This window comes from Panthera leo, chromosome F2 (assembly GCF_018350215.1).
Source record: "Panthera leo isolate Ple1 chromosome F2, P.leo_Ple1_pat1.1, whole genome shotgun sequence".
Taxonomy (NCBI): domain Eukaryota; kingdom Metazoa; phylum Chordata; class Mammalia; order Carnivora; family Felidae; genus Panthera; species Panthera leo.
The window spans coordinates 43132322-43150489 of record NC_056695.1 but is presented as its reverse complement, the minus strand read 5'-3'; positions in this window follow the sequence as shown (position 1 = coordinate 43150489).

Sequence of the window (18168 nt, the reverse complement as noted above, 5' to 3'; positions counted from 1 at the left end):
CGCTTTAATTCGGGTCTTCTTTTTTTCTGTCACTTAGCAATAGTGTTATACATAACTCATCTCAATTACCACCTTCTCTTTGAAACCTTTTCTTATCTGCCCTGGCCACATCAATCCCCTTGCTCTGCTCTGTCCTCTCCCTTTCTGTCATTCTTCACCCCCACTATCCTATCTTGAGCCAGCTGAGACACACTTTTCCAGGATGCTTCCTGACTCGGCTCCTCTTCTCACAGGTTGCGTGATATCTCAGCACCCTCTTCTTAACTCCTTCAAAGTTTACCACACTTTAAATTGAAATTATCCAAATTATGTCACTAGCCTTAAAGATTTTCAAGGGAAAGATTGATGTCAAATAGATTATCTACCCAATATATACTAGAAGCTCAATAAATGTTTTGAGCTTTTAAAGTGAATTGTGTTTCCTTCAACCTTATAGCTCCATCACTCAGCACATATGCAGCACAGAGTAGCAGCTAGATTGTTGTTGGCTGTCTAAGTGAAGAGTCTTCTTGAAATTCATATGTTGAAATCCTAACCCTAATGTGATGGTGCTGGGAGGTGGGGCATTTGCAAAGTAATTAGGGCATGAGAGTAGAGCCCTCATTAATGGGATTACTGCCTTTATAAAAGTGAGACTGGAAAGCCCCTGAACCCTCTTTTTTGCTATATTGAGGATACAATGAGAAATTGGCAGTCTACAACCCAGAAGAGAGCCCTCAGCAGAACCCATCATGCTTGTACCCTGATCTCAGACTTCTGGCCTCCAGAACTGTGACAAACAAATTTCTATTATTTATAAGCCACCCAATCTATGGAACTTTGTTACAGCAGCCTGAACTAAGACACCTCTTCATCTCCAGTCTGACTATATATCTATCCACCCAACTCACCATTAAAGATTAATCTTGGTTCACAACCAAGTTCACAATTGGTGGTTAACAATTCCAAAATGCTTTCATTAGCACCCTAAAACGCCTCTGCCTTTCCTCCTCACCTACTTGCCTATTCTTTAAAACTAATTTCGAATTTTCTCTGTGCTTGCTTGCTCCATGATACCACCATCAACATTTACCTAATCACACCAAATGTCTCCACTATAAACTATGGCTGTCTGATCTCAGCCGGGTCCTCTGCATTGCTCGGCCCCTCATATTTATCTTCAACTGACCCCTATCAGATTCCCCGTAGCAGCTGCTACGAAGTTTTTCCACTCGCCTTAAGCCCCAAATTCCATCCTACTCCCCTCATGCTCAGCAAAAGCTCTCCTCTTCTACATAACTCAGGATACGATATTATAACCATGAGATGCCTTGGCTTTTTCCATCCTCAAGTCAAAACTTTTCTATCCCTTTATACAGTCTTTCCCAGCTCATGCTCCAGTGAGGGATGTGCCCACCCTCTTTTCTAAAGCCAAATTCTCTATTCATACGGTACCAATTGTTTAATTTTTCTCCCTCTCCTGGCTCCTTCCCTTCACCACACAGGAATGCTTAAACCTCCTCTGTCCAAAAGGTTAGTATTTCATTATTAGCTAACATTTGTTGAGCATTTACAATGTAGAAAGTGCCACTATAAGCAGTTGACATCAATCATTATATTTAATCTTGATGACCTTTGACGTTTTTGATAATATATCCCCTATTTTAGAGATTAATAAACTGAGGCCAGTATTGGGAAATTTGCTTAGGCCACACAGCTTTCTACTTCCTTGTACACTCAAACTTTTCTAACAAATGATCTAAATTTGATTCTCCTTTATTTCCTTCCTCTCTTCCCCTATGTTTCTATATCATATGTCCAAAGTCTTCGTTGCTATACCACAGTGACTTCTGGCTGAATATTTCTGTGTCTGTCAACAAGGATAGGGACATACCTACACCGCACGCACATACACACACAACACCGCTGTTAACACTTGTTCAAAATATATGTGTTGAAAGGTTGAGCAAATGAATCCAGCCCTTAGGAGAATTATATTTAAGTAAAAAAAGAACACACCACATATCAGCACTGCCCTTTTCACTTTTTCTCAGCTGCTACCACTTTTATAAATTTTCAAGCGCAAAATGTTTAGAACCATGCAAAAGAAACTAAAGCACCGAGGAGGTTTTCCTGCGTTTCAGAAGCACTCACCACCTCAATATTTTTCTTTAGTCACCTAACCTAATCCCATGGTCCACAGCTTGGCACAGTCTCCATGGCTTTCAGGAAGAATTCTGTCTGAACAAGAGGGACAAGATCAGGTCCAGAAAGGAAGGGCATACAACAGTATCAGCTGAAATCCTTCTCCATCAGAAAGGCCAGGCTGACACCACGTCGGCTGAAGAAACAAACATTTCTCCCATTGACAAGTATTTAATTGGACATTTTGAAAATCTAATGTCATGTATGCAGATGCAAATGTCTGAAGAGTTGTTTACAGTGTGGTTGGTGCCAGACAGGCTCCAATGCCAAGCCAGCACACAGCCTCCCATTATTCTGCAGAGCTCGGCCTCTAAAGATATTTCAGGGCTCTCTGAGCCTTGTAAATTTCCACATCCAAAGGCTTATCTGTGTTTTCAAAGCAAAGTCCTTCTTCCCCCATGAGTAGACATCAGTCCTTCCCCTGCCAATCTCTGCAACTGCCTGCCCTGGTTCAGAAAAGGCTTTGGAGAAATGATTTCAGAGGTGATTACTCCATCTCTAGAAAGTATAGTGTTGAAGTTTTAGTAGTTTTTGAAAACTAACAAAAAGAAAATGCCAGACTCTAGATCCCTGCCCAGAAACCAGGTCTTCGCTGACACAATTATTTCAAGAATTATTTCTATTATTCATTGACCCAGGAAAACACAGCGTATTAGCTCAGCTAACAAACAAGTTTACCTTAACATGCCAGCTACAAGGAAGCAGTTCTCAGTTGGAAGGATAAACAAGGATATTCTACATATGGACACTGGGGAATCCTTTCATGTTTAAGAACTGAACCATCCACAGTCTGCTTGGGAAAATGCAATGCAAAAAAAGCTGCCATTATCAAAAATTGTTATGATGCTTTCACTGCATCCTCCCGATTCAAATACCTTCTTCAAGAAAACATTGTTCATGTATCATGTAAGAATATTTAATTCAAAAATAAAAATCCTCGTCGGGCTCTGTGCTGACAGCTCAGAGCCTGGAGCCTGCTTCAGATTCTGTGTCTCCCTCTCTCTCTGCCCCTCCCATGCTCATGCTCTGTCTCTGTCTCAAAACAAAAAACAAAACGAAACAAAACAAAAAAAAAACACATCAAAAATAAAAATCCTGCTACTCATTTCATATTCAATAAGCTTATTTCCTTACCCAGTGGTCTCCACTGTATAAAAAGCCATAAGACTTTTGATCATTTATTAATGAGTTCATTCACTTATTCATACTACAAATATTGACTGATTACCTACTATGTTCAGAGCAACGGTAAATATTTCAGATATACAGAAATAAGGAATATGCCATCCTTGGCCTGGAAGCTAGTGAAAGAGGAAGCAGATGACTATCATATAAAAGGAAATAAATTCTCATGTACTCACAATACAGTAATGATTAAAGTGCTACAGGATTGTCACAGGAGAAAAATAAGGAAGAAATAACAGAGAAGATGGTATTTCAGTTCGACCTTGCAGGATAATTTTCATAGCTGTATAGTGAGCAGGGTATTTTTAAATTTTTTTTTTAACGTTTATTTATTTTTGAGACAGAAAGAGACAGAGCATGAACGGGGGAGGGGCAGAGAGAGAGGGAGACAGAATCGGAAGCAGGCTCCAGGCTCTAAGCCATCAGCCCAGAGCCCGACACGGGGCTCGAACTCATGGACCACGAGATCGTGACCCGGGCTGAAGTCGGACGCTCAACCGACTGAGCCACCCAGGCGCCCCGAGCAGGGTATTTTTAGTTAAAGAACAACCATGAGCAAAAGTCTGAACATTTGTAATACGTTCTCTAGAAAGGATAAAGAGCCTGGGGAAGCTGGGGTGTTACAAATCAATAGGGAAAAACTTAAATACACTCATATGCACACAACAAATGTATTCCCAGGCCCCTTTCACACTTACTGATTCAGGACCTACAGTTAGGTTGGCCTAGGAATCACTATTTTTAAAATCCTCCCAGGTCATGACATGCACTCATGATGTGACTTGATACACACATAGAATGCAAGGAGGAATATGGAAGGTGTTATGGGCTGAACCGTGCCCCACCCCCCCCAAAACACACACACCAAAATAGATATGCTAAAGTCCTATCCTAATTCAGTAGCTCAGAAAATGCCTATATTTGGAGATAAGTCCTCTAAAGAGGTCATTAAGTTAAAACGAGGGCATTAGGGTGGGCCCTGGTACAATCTGAACAGGGTCTTTATAACAAGTGGAAATTTGGACACAGAGAGAGACCAGGGATATGTGTGAACAGAAAGAAGACTGTGTGAGGAAACAGTGAGAAGATGACCATCTGCAAGCCAAGGAGAGGGGGCTGGGAAGAAACCAAACCTGCTGGCACCATAATCTCAGACTTCCAACCTCCTGAACTGTGAAAAAATAATCTTCTACTGTTTAAGTCCCCCAGTTTGGTAGTTTGTGGTGGTGGTGCTGGTGAACTAATACAGTAAGTGAAAAAAACATGAAAGCACCCAGAAATACATTTTTTTTAAAGTTTATTTACTTTGAGAGACAGAGAGAGCACATGCACACGAGCCAGGAGGGGCAGAGAAAGGGAGAGGGGGAGAGAGGGAGAGAGAGGGGGAGAGGGGGAGAGGGGGAGAGGGAGAGAGAGGGGGAGAGGGGGAGAGGGAGAGAGAGAGAGAGAGAGAGAGAGAGAGAGAGAGAGAGAGAAAGAGAGAATCCTAAGCAGGCTCCGCACTGTCAGTGCAGAGCCAGATGGCAGGGCTCAAACTCACGAACCACGAGATCATGAGCTGAGTTGAAACCAAGAGTCAGACCTTAACTGACCGAGCCACCCAGACGTGCTACCCAGAAATATATTTTAATGCCAGATTTCTAAGAACCTTACATGCCATATTAGGCATTCAGACTTTATTCCACAGACAGTTTCTCAAAATGTAGGCCTTTTGAGTAGGGAAATAGTATGAGCCAGCCTGCGATCCAACTCTTAAGTCAGTGTGGAGGGCAAAGTGGTTTCAAAGATTCTGCCCAGCCAAGGTAAGAGACGGTAAGGGGTATGACTAGTGCAACAACAGAAAAGGATGGTAGGAGGGGGAGACGGAAAAATTCAGGAGCTATAACAGGTAGACATAAACAGCATTTGCTGACTTCTTAATTTTGGAGGACAAGGAAAAGGGGAGAGTTAAGGATAACCTCCCCCATTTTGAGGCTGTTTTGTACCCTGTATTTCAGACACATCACATTACCTACAGTCCTGTAGAATGAGGTGCCATTGACCACAACAGGAAACACAGAAACAGCATATCTGGGAATGGAACTAATGAGTTAAAAACCAGAGAAGAGAAATCAGAGAGAATTCAGGTGTAGAGATGAAGATCTCTTGAGTACAGAGGAGCTTCTTCAAGCGACGGGGTAATGAGAACATGGCCCTTGCTTCTAGTTTCGGCCCCAACACGGAAGAGCTGGGAAGTCATCACTCGGGTCCTTACAACAACAAATAACACAGAACAAACTGAAAACCAGCCACCTTCCTTCGACCTAGCAGGGTACTAAGGACGCAGCGCAAACCACCACCCTAAAATCTGAAGCGACAGGTAAAGTCCCAATCTGCTTAGCTGGAACAGAAGCCACTGGAGCCATAAACTGGTAAAAATACCTATGTGGTAATTCTGACAGACTGCAGGACACTGAGTATGGACTGCCATGAGAGTGAGAAACACCTCAGGCCAGTGTTGGTCAGGTTGAGGGCACAGGGGATTCCAACAATTTTAGATAATCATAAGACAACTATGACAATGGAGCAAAGACAAGGGAAACTAAACTACCAATGAATAATAATAATGGTGGCTGATAATGACAGCACTTACCATGTGGCAGGCCTGTCCTAGATGTTTATTTACATTTCGTAATCCTACAACAAATTTACAGGATAATGCATTATTTTTCGATTGCTGCTCTAACAGATTACCACAAACCTGGAGGCTTAAACAACATAAATTTATTAACCTACAGTTCTGTAGGTCAGAAGTCCAACACAAGACTCACCAAGTAAAAATCAAAGTGCTGGCACGGCTGCATTCCTTTTGGTGGCTCTAGAAGAGAATATCTGTCTTTTTCCAGCTCTGTGTGGCCACCCACATTCCTGGTCTCAAGGCCCCCTTCCCCCATCTTCAAAGCAGACAGCATTGCATCTCTTTGGCCCCTTCTCCACAGTCAAATCTCCCTAACTCTCTGACTCCTCTTCTGCCCTTTCCACTGTTAATTGGGCCACCGAGACAATCCAAGATGGTCTTCCTAGTTTAAACTTAGATGATTAGCAATCTTAATTCCATCTGCACATCTCCTTTGCCACATAACCTATAATAGTCACAGGTTCCAGGGAATAGGGCTGGGACACAGTTTAATTATTACCTTTGTGTTACAAATGAAGAAGATGAGTCAGAGAGAGTATATGTAATTGGTCCAAGGTCACACAGGTGTTGGTGGCAGAGCTGAGATTTGAACACAGGAAAATTGGCCCATATTCTTAAACATTCTATGTTCTAGAGAACATGGGTGCCAGTGAGTGATTTGTTTAAATGGCAAACCCTAAAATTTGGACTGAGTAGGTAGTGAAATGTCAGAATAGTGCACAGTTCCATGTTTTGCCTTCAAAGGACCTAACTGGTATTGGTGATCCTCCATACGTTCTCTACTCTTCCTATGGCCACTAGTTTTCTAAAAACGTCAGTTCAGAACAACTAATGAAGAGAAAAACCCTATAAAAGTAGAGCCAGATATCTGAGATGGACAATTTTGCAATATAATACACATGGAATTAATGATTGAGAACACTTAATCAAATGTAACAAACGCATTTAGTTTGGATAGCATAGATCCCATGTCTTTTGATAATGGTAACAGAATATCAACATGATGTTCTGGGCACAAAAAGAACAATGTGTATGAAGGTGGAAGATGAATACATGAGTGCCTTAACAGCATCATGAAAGAAAGATGTTTACTTTTTGTCATTTCGACCTATTACAAAACTAACTAAGAACATGGACTAAACCAGAGGACTGAGGCACTAGGCCAATAAGCCTTTAGAATTCACTGAAATCTTCATTTGGCTTTTTTTTTTTTTTTTTTACAATCTTTCACAAATGTTCCAAGGAAGAAATGAATTTTCTGCAAATGAGATACATATAGAGAGAGACATTCTATGTTCTAGATAATATGGGTGTTGGTGAGTAATTTAAGTGGTAAACCCTGAAATTTGGACTAAGTAGGGAGTGAAATGTCAGAATAGTGCAGACTTCCATGTTCTGCCCTCAAAGAACATATATATATATATATATATATATCTCACATATATACACACACATATACAATAAAAATAAGATTTATGTATGTGTACCTATATATATCACACCCATATATATCCATACATAATATAAATAATTGTATTATTTTATTAATATTAGATACGTCATATTATTGGAACTTCCTGCATTCCTGTTCATCTTTATGAATTATATTCTTCAACTTCATTAGTTACATTATTCAATCCTACCATTTGTCTTTTGTCTACTTGATTTGTCATGTAAAAAAAGATCTTAAGGTACTCCTTAAGTTTTGGCCATATTCTTGCACTCCTGACCATTTCCTTTATATGTTTTGAGAATAAATATTTTTAAATGCTTGGCCCACAAAAAAGTCACAACTATTCTGTCACCCTTACAGATTTTATCTTTCATCAACATAAAACTCTGGGTCTAGTATAATAATCTTTCTTTTAAATTATACTTGATTTCATTTTAATGATGTGGAATTCAAGGCCCATAGAGTTTTTGGTTTCCCTACTCTGGCCCAGTCTGTTTACGTTTACATTCATGACTGTCTCTTGTGGTTCCCACCATCAGACCAGAGCACTGCCAGTCCTGGGCTTCACCCCAACCAATGTCCTACTTGTCCGTGCTTTGTAAGCAGTGAAGGTAGCTAGATGGATTTAACTGCAAATCATTACGCGCAATATGTTTTCACTGGTCTCTAATCATTAAGGGATCCAGGTCCAGATCCCCATTTCCATATTTGATATCCAAGTTAGAAAAGTCTTCAACATATCATATAATCAAAATAGATGTAGCTTTTTGCAGATGTGTCTTGCTTTAAGCAAACCCCATATTTGACAGTCGGGATTTATCTAGACAAGACAGTAAGGAGTGATTAATTGTTCACTTTATAAAGGGGTTATTTGCCTCATGGAAGATTTAATCAGAAGATATATTGGAGACTCTCCTATTGTATTGAAAGTATCATTAGATTTGCACAGATACTCTCTATACACAACCATCCATGACCATCCCTATAGTATACAGCAGAATTGTGCTAAGGATACTTTCTATCACTGCCTCTCTCCTGAGAAATCTTGCCTTTGCTGGCCTCCAAATAGCATCTGCTTTACTGTTACATGATGTGACATGGTAGAGGAGAGGGGACACACTGTAAAAGGCCAGGGTTCCAAGGCAAAGCAAGGCTCTAATACAATGGACAGAGCAGTGGACTGGACATCAAAGGCTTGGAGCTCTTGCCAGCGGTGGGATCTGAGGCAAACTACAGCCTGCTTAATTCCCAGATTTTTACTTTATAAAAGAAATATAATAGTGCCTGGCTGCACCTAGTTTTAAGGGTTCATATAACAATCAAATGTAAAAATTCTACTTAAATATAAAATGCCATGCTAATATATCCTTTTTTCTAAGCAGGTCTAATGCCACAACACTAAGAGAATGCTATATCAATCTACCTTTTCCTTTGTTGGCGACTATTTGTCATAGAATTAGTTAAATGTTCTGAAAATACCTCCTAATCATTATCCTTTTCATTTTATCTTATTCTACCTCTTTTATTCTTCCCTTAGTTCAAAGTCTCCCAACACTTTCTCTGCAAAGATCAAACCCTCTGCCCAGCAATTCTGAACAATCTCCTACTTGTCTCTTCCTGACAAGCCGAGTAAGAGGAGAAAACAAAGCCTGTGGTATTCTTACCATTAAAGAAGTATAGTTATTTGGAAGAGCCAGCTCAAATCTCTGTATTCCAAACCTGCCTACACCTGTGTCTACAGACATCCGTCCTCTCTGCTACACTCCGGCCATTTGCTTACCTTTGTTCCTTTGAACCACTTCCATCTATATTGCTCTATTTTAGTTTCTCTTGGTGGCTTATGGTAACCCCTCATTGTCTGAGTGTCCAACTTTTTTTCCTTCACTGGAACTTACGTACGATTTGGAGTTCCAACAAATTCACAGGAAATATGATGCAGTGTTCCTTAGCCAAGTCCAGTGCGGCTTTTTCCTTCTTTTCAAGTGATTTATTGAATTGATTTTTCTTTTCAGACTAAGCACCTGTTGAAATGTTTGGCAGGTCTCGACGGTATGATGTTGCAGTACAGCTACAGTCAAAGCTGTATAGTGGAGCCTCCCCTAGATGTTCCACAGTTGCCTCCACTGTCTTTCCCCTAAAACATCTTCCTCGTCTTGTATTTATTAGCCTCTTTAGTAGCATCTCCATTCACCCAGCCAAGCAAACCGCGAACCTTATTTCCCATTTCCAGCTGGTCATTAAATCCTGCCCTCTCTATTTTCCGAATATCTTTGAAACCTGTGTCAACTTAGACCCTTATCCTCTTTCATTTGTGCTACAGAAGCAGCATCCTCCTTTTCTTCTGGCTTTCTTCTAGCTTTTCCATCTCCAGTGCCTTCAGAGCATTAATGCTGGAGCTATTTTTCTAAAGAAAATACAATCATAGAACTCTAACTAAAAATTCAGCTTAAAAAAAATACACTCTAAAAAAGATAATCCATGCTGTGAAAAAAGTTTAAATAACACGGCCCCACCCTCACAAGACCTCTCTACTGTAGCCACACTGAACCCCTGTCTCTCCCCCGGAGTGGGAGTGCTCATACCCTCATACTCCTTGTCCTTGCCAATGTAGTTCTTCCTGCTTAGAATGCCGTCTTCCCTCCTCTTGGCCTTCAAGCTTCAAACTCCAGTTCAGAATTCACCTGCTCTCTGAAGTCTTTCCCAGCTCTAACCATAGATCTTTGCTAGTGGAATGAATGGCCCCACTTTCACATCACCCTATGATTCAATTATTTGTGGAATGGTCACTTTCCTACTTAAACTCAGTATCTCACACATCTTAATCTGGCTCATAGGATACACTCAATAAATGGTCACTGAAATTAACATGCAGAAACAAAATAATAGCTAAAGAAAAATTCCAGAGACCTAGAAGCATACCAGTCCAACTTCTTCGCTGCATTAAAGAAACAGGACCCAGGAATAAAGAGAAAGGGCTAATAATCTGACTGAGGCAAACGCATGAATGGGTTGTTTGTTTTTAAAAGCTAAGTGGTTCAGGGAGGGTAGGGGGAGAAGAAAGTACATTTTAAAGCTCTAGCTCCAGGGCAAGTAATAAAAATTGTTGCTTTAATGCTTTTTTCATAACATTGTGAGCAATGGGAAGGCCTATTCTATCATACCAGCCTTCAGGGCGGAAAGTTTCGGCCTGCCGAGCTAAATCAAACTGGCATCTGCTCTCAGTTTTTCAAGTGGCCACTGATAGGTCTCAGAAGCTAAACGTGACTGACAAAGAAGAAAAAAAATAATTTTCCATTTATTTTATGGGCCTCTCTCTTCCTCTTTTGCTCTTGTCAATTAATTATAAAGGTACTGGAAACCCATCCTGCATTCTTGTCCCTGGATTACAGGGATATAGTCTCAGTTGTACTTTTTCTGCAATAGGAATTGTCATTCTTATAAAGGAGGTTGGGAGGCAATGCCTTAACAAGGACCCAAAGCTAGCCTAAGAAATAATAATGCTCTGTACTCAAAGTTCAAAGCTCTTAAGCTTATGATAGCTCTTGATGTCACCCATTTTACACTCCCTAAATTAGGTTAAAGTCTGAATATGTTTAAAATTAGGATGTATGTGCATTTAGGGAAAGTATCAGAGTCTACCAGAGTCCCAATGGAATTCAATAATTTTCAAAATGAAATAACCAATTCTCTACAATCCAGTCTTAATCATTCCACCCCTAAGCCCCCACCCTAAATTCATCTACTCACAATGCCCCAGAGTTCATATATACATATCCTATACATATCCTAGAGACCCCATCCTCTAACATCACACAGACTCTCCTAGCAGGGATTGCCTACATTTCCGGGAAAAACCCTGCCTCCGCCTATATTGTGAGTACTTGACTTTCCCATTTCCAAGCGGTTTCTATTTCGGAAGGTTGAATGGGGATTTCAACAGTACCTAGCTCTTAGGTTTATAGTAGGATTAAATGGGGCAATATAAGTAAAAAGATTAAATATAACAGCACTTGCTACACGGTCAGTGCCCCATAAATATCAACTTTTGTTACATGCCATGCCTGAACAACTCATGACCCCATAACTGGCTCTTTGGGAAAAGAGTTCCAGAAAGTTGGTCTTTTTCACCAACTACCACTTTTGGCTCCACGTCTCCCAACAGACTTGAAAGAACCGAAGTAGGTAACATTAATTTTCTTTTACTTAACACATCTGGGACTTTGAGTTTGTTAAATGTAGCATACAAAAAATATTTTAATATGTTTGTAAAATGACTTTTTAAGTGCCATTAAAAAATCTCCAAGGCCCTTCCAGCTCCAAAATGTTGTGATCTATAATAACTAATTTCAAATGCATGCAAATTAATACTGATACAATTCCCCAGATGCACTGGAGATATATGACATTGTCAGGCTGGGTTGCACTGGAAACAAGTTAGACCCAGGCCCAGGAGCCTCTGGCAATGCAGAGTAAAATTTTGCCTCTCTTTCTCGCCTCCACCCCGGAGTCTATTATTCTCATCTTGAGCTCCCAGGCCCTTTGGTAACAGATGTGGAGGAGAATAAGGAATGAGCTGCAATTTGCAGAGAAGAAAGTAGGGCCAAGATGCTACAGAATCCCAAACAGATTGGCTGAAGTGAGCAGAATTCCATGAAGTCACCTACAATCTCACCTTTAACACCTAACGAAAGAGAATCCTAGAAGTCTAACTCAGAAAGGGGTCCCACCAACCGCCCTTCATCCTGGAGGTTAAAAAACTGAGACCTAAAAAAGATCAAATGACAAGTCCAAAGTCATCTGGCTTTTCTGGAACTCAAGTCTGGAAACCTATAGAGCTGATGCAGTCACCAATTGCATTAAAGCAGTCAACCACTTGTAGCTTGCAAAGCATCTGCACAGATGTCTCTCATTTTTCCTCTCTGGGCTACATTCAGTCTCCTTTAGTCACTCACAAATCCGCTAGTACTTGTCTCAGGAAAACTAACAAGATTCTTCACAAACATGAATTCAAGAGAAATGTCTGATTTGACAAACAAGTTACTAAAAGCAGAGTCATGTGTTTCTACGTTTAGATTCACCCTGATCTTTCAGAAACACAGTGAATAATATTATAGTGACAATGATTCTTCAAAAGTCCACACCAGATAGCAAAACGCAAGCAAGAAAAAGCCTGAGCAACATTCACACAACTTTTTGGAAAACGATCCGCTAGAAGATGCGCGGTGAGTCTGTCTCCACTGCCTCCACTTAGCATTTACATCCACTCGTGCATTCCTTCACTGAGCTCTACTTCACAGGCAGGCACGCAAGCACTTACTCAGGTGCTAACGCACCAGTTCTAGTTCAAAGGCCCTGGCTCATTCCTTCAATTACTTAAGGAGTACCACCGAGCCCGCCCGCCGGTAACAAGCCACACAGGCCCTGCCCTCCTGGAACCTGGAGTCTGAGTGGAGCCTAGACGTGCACACCAAAAGCGAAAGCACAAGGTAAAAGGCGAAAAACTCCTCAAAGGAGCTGGGCTAAAGCGCCATGGAGGCCCAGGGGAACCGGGAGTGCAGTCCAGACGGGGGGGCGGGGAGGGCAGCCCCGCGGCCTGGGTCGGCCGGAGGGGCTGGAGGGGCCGCGCTCGCCACAGCTCCGCAGCATCCTCCTCCTCCCTGACGCCGGCGCTCGGCTTCCCGTTTCTGGGCCCGGACTTCCCTCGTCACGGAAGCCGCACGGCCTGCCCGTCTCCCGTGGCCTCCCAGCCCCGTCCGTCAGTCGCTCCCACGAATGAGCGACTTAGAAAGCCATCCCCGGGGCCCTCACCCCCTCAGCCCGCCCGCGGGAGGCGCCGGGGCCTCGTCCCGGGCCCCCGCGGGCACAGCGGGCCTGCGGCGAACGCACCTGGCGGGCCGCTCGGGGGCGGCGGCGGCGGCGGCGCTGGCGGCGGCGCTGGCGGTGGCGGTGCCGGGGGCCAGGCTCGCGGCCCAGCTTTCAGGTGGCGGCGGCCACACCCCTGACACGCCCGTGGGCCCTTAGTGCCTTGCCGTCGGGTGACTGCGGCCCTGCCCCTCCGCGCCGCGGGCGGAAAGGCGAAGAGGGGAGGACGGGGGGGGGGGGGGGGCAAGGAAGGGAGGGGACACGGGGGTGGGTAGTGCAAGGGGCGGAAGGCGTGGAGCGGGGGCCCGGAATGCCACCTCCAGAACGCTTTGGAGCCTCACCTAAGTTCTGGCTCCCGTTGGAAAATCGAGAGCCACACGCTGGGTTTTAGGCCCCTAGCCCTTGCTTCTTTATACATGGCCAATGGGGGCTCAGGAGTCGCCCTCAGACCCAGATGGGTCCCGGAGGCCTGGTTTCTGGGCCACAGTGTGTTTGCCAAGGTGCAGCCTCAGGTAGGACATAAGACGTGGCAGACGTGGCGTGTGCCGGGCAGGTAGGTTAGGATGGACGGGGCTGTGAAGCCAAACAGAAAACATGACCGGTTTCTGTCTGTCTCTGAGCCTGGCTAAAGGAGTCTGGAAACCCCATGCTTAGTGAGCTGTCAGATGCTGATTATTAAACCGTGATTCTCCGGGTCCAGCCGGGGAAGGACTGCTGGACAAGTGGTGAGGATGATAGCAGGGGAGGTGACCCAAGCAGGGAGATCTGGAAGAATCGATAATCTTCAGTTTATGCCTTATTTGTATGAGGGCGCCCAAGAAGAAAGGAGACTCATCTGATCACCTGGTGTAGCTTATCTCAACAAGTCACAGGCATTCCTGGTCACAAAGTGTGTGCTCACGTGTTTTCAAGGTTTTCTGTTTTGATAAATTTGAAATTCTTTAACTGCACTCTTATCAAATACAAACTGTCACCTATGTGAAACACGGAGCAGTTCCGGTCTCTCCTCTTAACAATTCAGTCTCTCCTCTTAACCAGAAAATAAAAATAATCTTTTAATTAAAAAGAAAAAAGAGGGAGGGGCGCCTGGGTGGCTCAGTTGGTTGGGCGGTGGACTTCGGGTCAGGTCATGATCTCGCAGTTTGTGAGTTGGAGCCCCGCGTCTGGCTCTGTGCTGACAGCTCAGAGCCTGGAGCCTGCTTTGGATTCTGTGTCTCCCTTTCTCTCTATCCCTCCCCTGCACAGACTCTGTGTCTCTCTGTCTCTCAATAATAAACTTAATTTTTTTTTTTTTTTTTAAAGAGAGGGAGAAAACCACATGCTCACTGGGGGGGGGGGGGTACAAAACATGTAATACCTATATATGTGTAACCCTCAATTAACAATCTCTTTAAACTTTTAATAACCCTGTTGCCCACGTATAACATATGAACTCTGAGACATTCAAGGTTCCTTGAAGTTCTTCACAATGTGATCTTGGCCCTACTCTTCCAGGTTCATCTCTTTGGTGCTCTATCCAGCTTCACTGAGTTACTTTTTTCTCAAACTATCTGGGGCAAAGGACAAGATTTTATTGTAACAGTCATGGACTGTAATTTTTGTAAGATACAATTAAAAACTTGCTAGAAAAAGTAAAAACAAGACATAAAAACTACAAGCCCCAGTTTTCATTATGAGTATACAAGTATAAAGTTACTCTTTCCATTTGTCTTTGTTTTCTTCTAACTTCTAAATGTTTACTCTTGATTTCCGTATTTATCTCATCATGGACCAGTAAAAACAGTTCACAGATTGGCAGTGATGACCATACTTGAAGTGGCACTGTCTTGCTGTTCTTTAAATGTGCCAGATGATTTTAAACTTCTGGGCCTTTTCTCATGTTCTTCCTTTAGTGCTGATCAAAGTTCTTGTCACTCAAGGTTCAACTCATAATGTAATAGTAATAATATCTTAATATTTATCGAGTGCTCTATGCTAAGACTTTTATGCATTCACTATGAATTCTTATGAGCTAGGTAGTATTATTATTTCTACTTTACAGAGGAGAACACTAAGGATCAGAGAAGTCAAATCACACAACCAGTGAGGCACAAAGTTAGCATTCTAAATTGGGCAGGCCTGATTCCAGAGCCCATGCAGTCAACCATGATGCTTGGCCCTCCTCCATAAAACCTCCCATTTACTTTGGAATTAAAGTTAATCACTCCTTACTTACACTTCTACCATATATTTTTCCCCATTGGTTTTCATTCACATCTGTTTCCTACACTAGGCTTTCAGCTTCTGAGTACAGTGACGTTTGCGTATCTCCATGGCTGTTAGTGTTGCTTTCTCCAACTGGAACGTCCTTTATGCCCTCAATTCTGCTCATCATAGCCACTGGAAAGCAAGCCCTTCCTCATCTTTGTATTACCATATATTTTGTGCTTAGTTCATGCTGTAATTATTTGTTTATGTCTGCATCCCCTATTAGACCACAGGCTACCCAGGACATTCAGTTATCTTATCAAAGATGGTTTTATTTATTTAATTGAACAAGAACTTCCATAGCACTTATGACGTGCCAAGTACTATTCTCAGAGCTTTACAATCACCTAAACAGCCCTGTAGGGTATGTATTATTTTATCACCACTTAACCCGTGAGGAAACTGAGGCACAGAAAAATTAGTAGGATACTAGTAGGTGGCAGAGTCGGCATTCCAAGCCAGGCAACCTGGCTCCAGAGTTGATTTCTCAACCATCATGTTGTACTGGTTTTCCACCAGACCATGTGGTCTTCCTGCTGAAAACACTTCAGTGGCTTTCTACTCCTCTTAGGATAAAAGTGAAACTCCTTGGTAGGGCCTTCAAAACTCTGTGTGGTCTTAGCTCTGCACTTGCCTCTCCCACCAAGCTTCCTGGCTGCCTTCTAGCCACACTTGTCTTCTTTCCCTTACTCCTGAGGTTCGTGCTCTCTCTGACCTCAGCACACGTTGTTCCTTGGGCCTAGAATGCTGTTCCTTCACCTTGTTCCTTCCTCAGCCCAAAATTATCCTTCAGATTTTAGCTCAGGAAAATCTTCTTAGACTAGGTCAAATATCCTAGTATACATTTTTAAAGCATTTTTTGTTTTTAACAGAGTTATCATTTTATATTTTATATGTGAATATTTGACTAAGGTCCGTCTTCCCCGTTCAGCACTGTAAGCTCCATGACGACCGGAACTATCTGATTGGCCAACCTTTATATTCTCAGCAACTACTGGTATCTGACACAGAGTAGGCAGTGAGTAAATATTCAGTGAATAAATGAAGAAATAAATAGTATTCAGAGTGTTATGAAAACTTAGAAGAGTCACAGTATTGTGCTGGTAAATGTTTACCAACCAGAGAGACCTGATTTGTACCATTTGCCAACTTCTATGGTATAAATACTCTCTCCATGGCCAATTTCAAAATGCCAATATGACCTTACACAACGCTGGAGTTGGGAGGTGATGTGAGCACTTGGCTTTGAGAGGCTGTACCAGTTGGCTCCAGTACACCATTGGATGGACACCAAGGTGGTGTGGCAGAGAGTGGTGCACAAAGCCCAGGCAAGCTGCTTAGGGAACTGAGGTGAGATCTGAAATATGAATAGAACACAGGCTTGGGAGGTGGACACGTGTGTGGGACAAACAATTGACAAGGCAGGTGGGGGTTGGAGAAGGAACAAGAAAGGTCATTGGGGCTGACATGTACATTTGAAAAGAGTGTTGTAAATCTGGGTAAGGTTCAGTCTTTATCCTTGTGGGAAGCACCAAACTTGCGTAAGCAGGTGAAGTTAGCATTTTGAAGAGATATCTCTGACTGCCTTTGCCCAACGGGCTGGGCATGGTATGTAGCTACCCAGAGAAGAGATGCTGGTGAACAGAATCAGGACAGAGATGAAGAGAAAGTGAAGGCAGCTGTGAAAGGGAGACTGGGTGGAGGTGTTTTGCATGGAAATATGGCCCAAACGGTAGTCTCTTGGTGAATAGACCTAAACTGCAGTTTCAGGGAGGTGGGACTTCAGGCGCCTGTGAAGGGAACCAACAACACAAGGCAGTGTTCCTTGTGCTGGAGACCCAGGGACTAGCCTTGATCATAAGCATAGACTTTAAAGACTAGGAGACCAGGACTTGGGGTCTGGTGTAGCCACTTTCTGGCTGTGACTGGTCATTTAAACTCTTTGGGATTTCAGCTTTCTTTTCTGTAAAGAAAAACAAAACAAAAAAGAGAGTACAATAAAAACACCTCACATGGCAATTCTGGTGATAAAATGAGATTATAAGTCAGGCACCCCTTGTTTTATAAGAGTCGTCTTTAAATGTGAATATGTGTTCCTTTAGGAAACCAGAAGGGGTACTTGAGGGGGTGACCAATGAGATCATTCAGACTGAGATACTTAGAGAGTGACAGGGGGTGCTCTTAATGATTCCATCAGCACGAAGGCATAAACTGGAATGTGGTCATCTTAGTGCTCAAGGACTCCCCAAGAGGCATGGAGAGTTTTAAAGCACCAGTTTCAAGATCCAGAATCTCAAAGGTCATATTGTCTCCTTCCAAAAGTTGGTTTGCTTGAAAGGTGCCTTTTATAATTGCCTTTCTCCCACTTTCCAAAAGAAAAAATTCCGCTCACATACCCGATGCCTCTCCAAAATGCATTGCCCTGAGAGGAAAGATGGCCCAGAAGCCAAGCTAGAGGACACTTTGGTATTTCCTTTAAACAAAGTTCCATAAACACCTGTGACTCCCATGTATCTCATGAAAATTCAGTTCCAATATCTTACATCTATGTTCAATAATT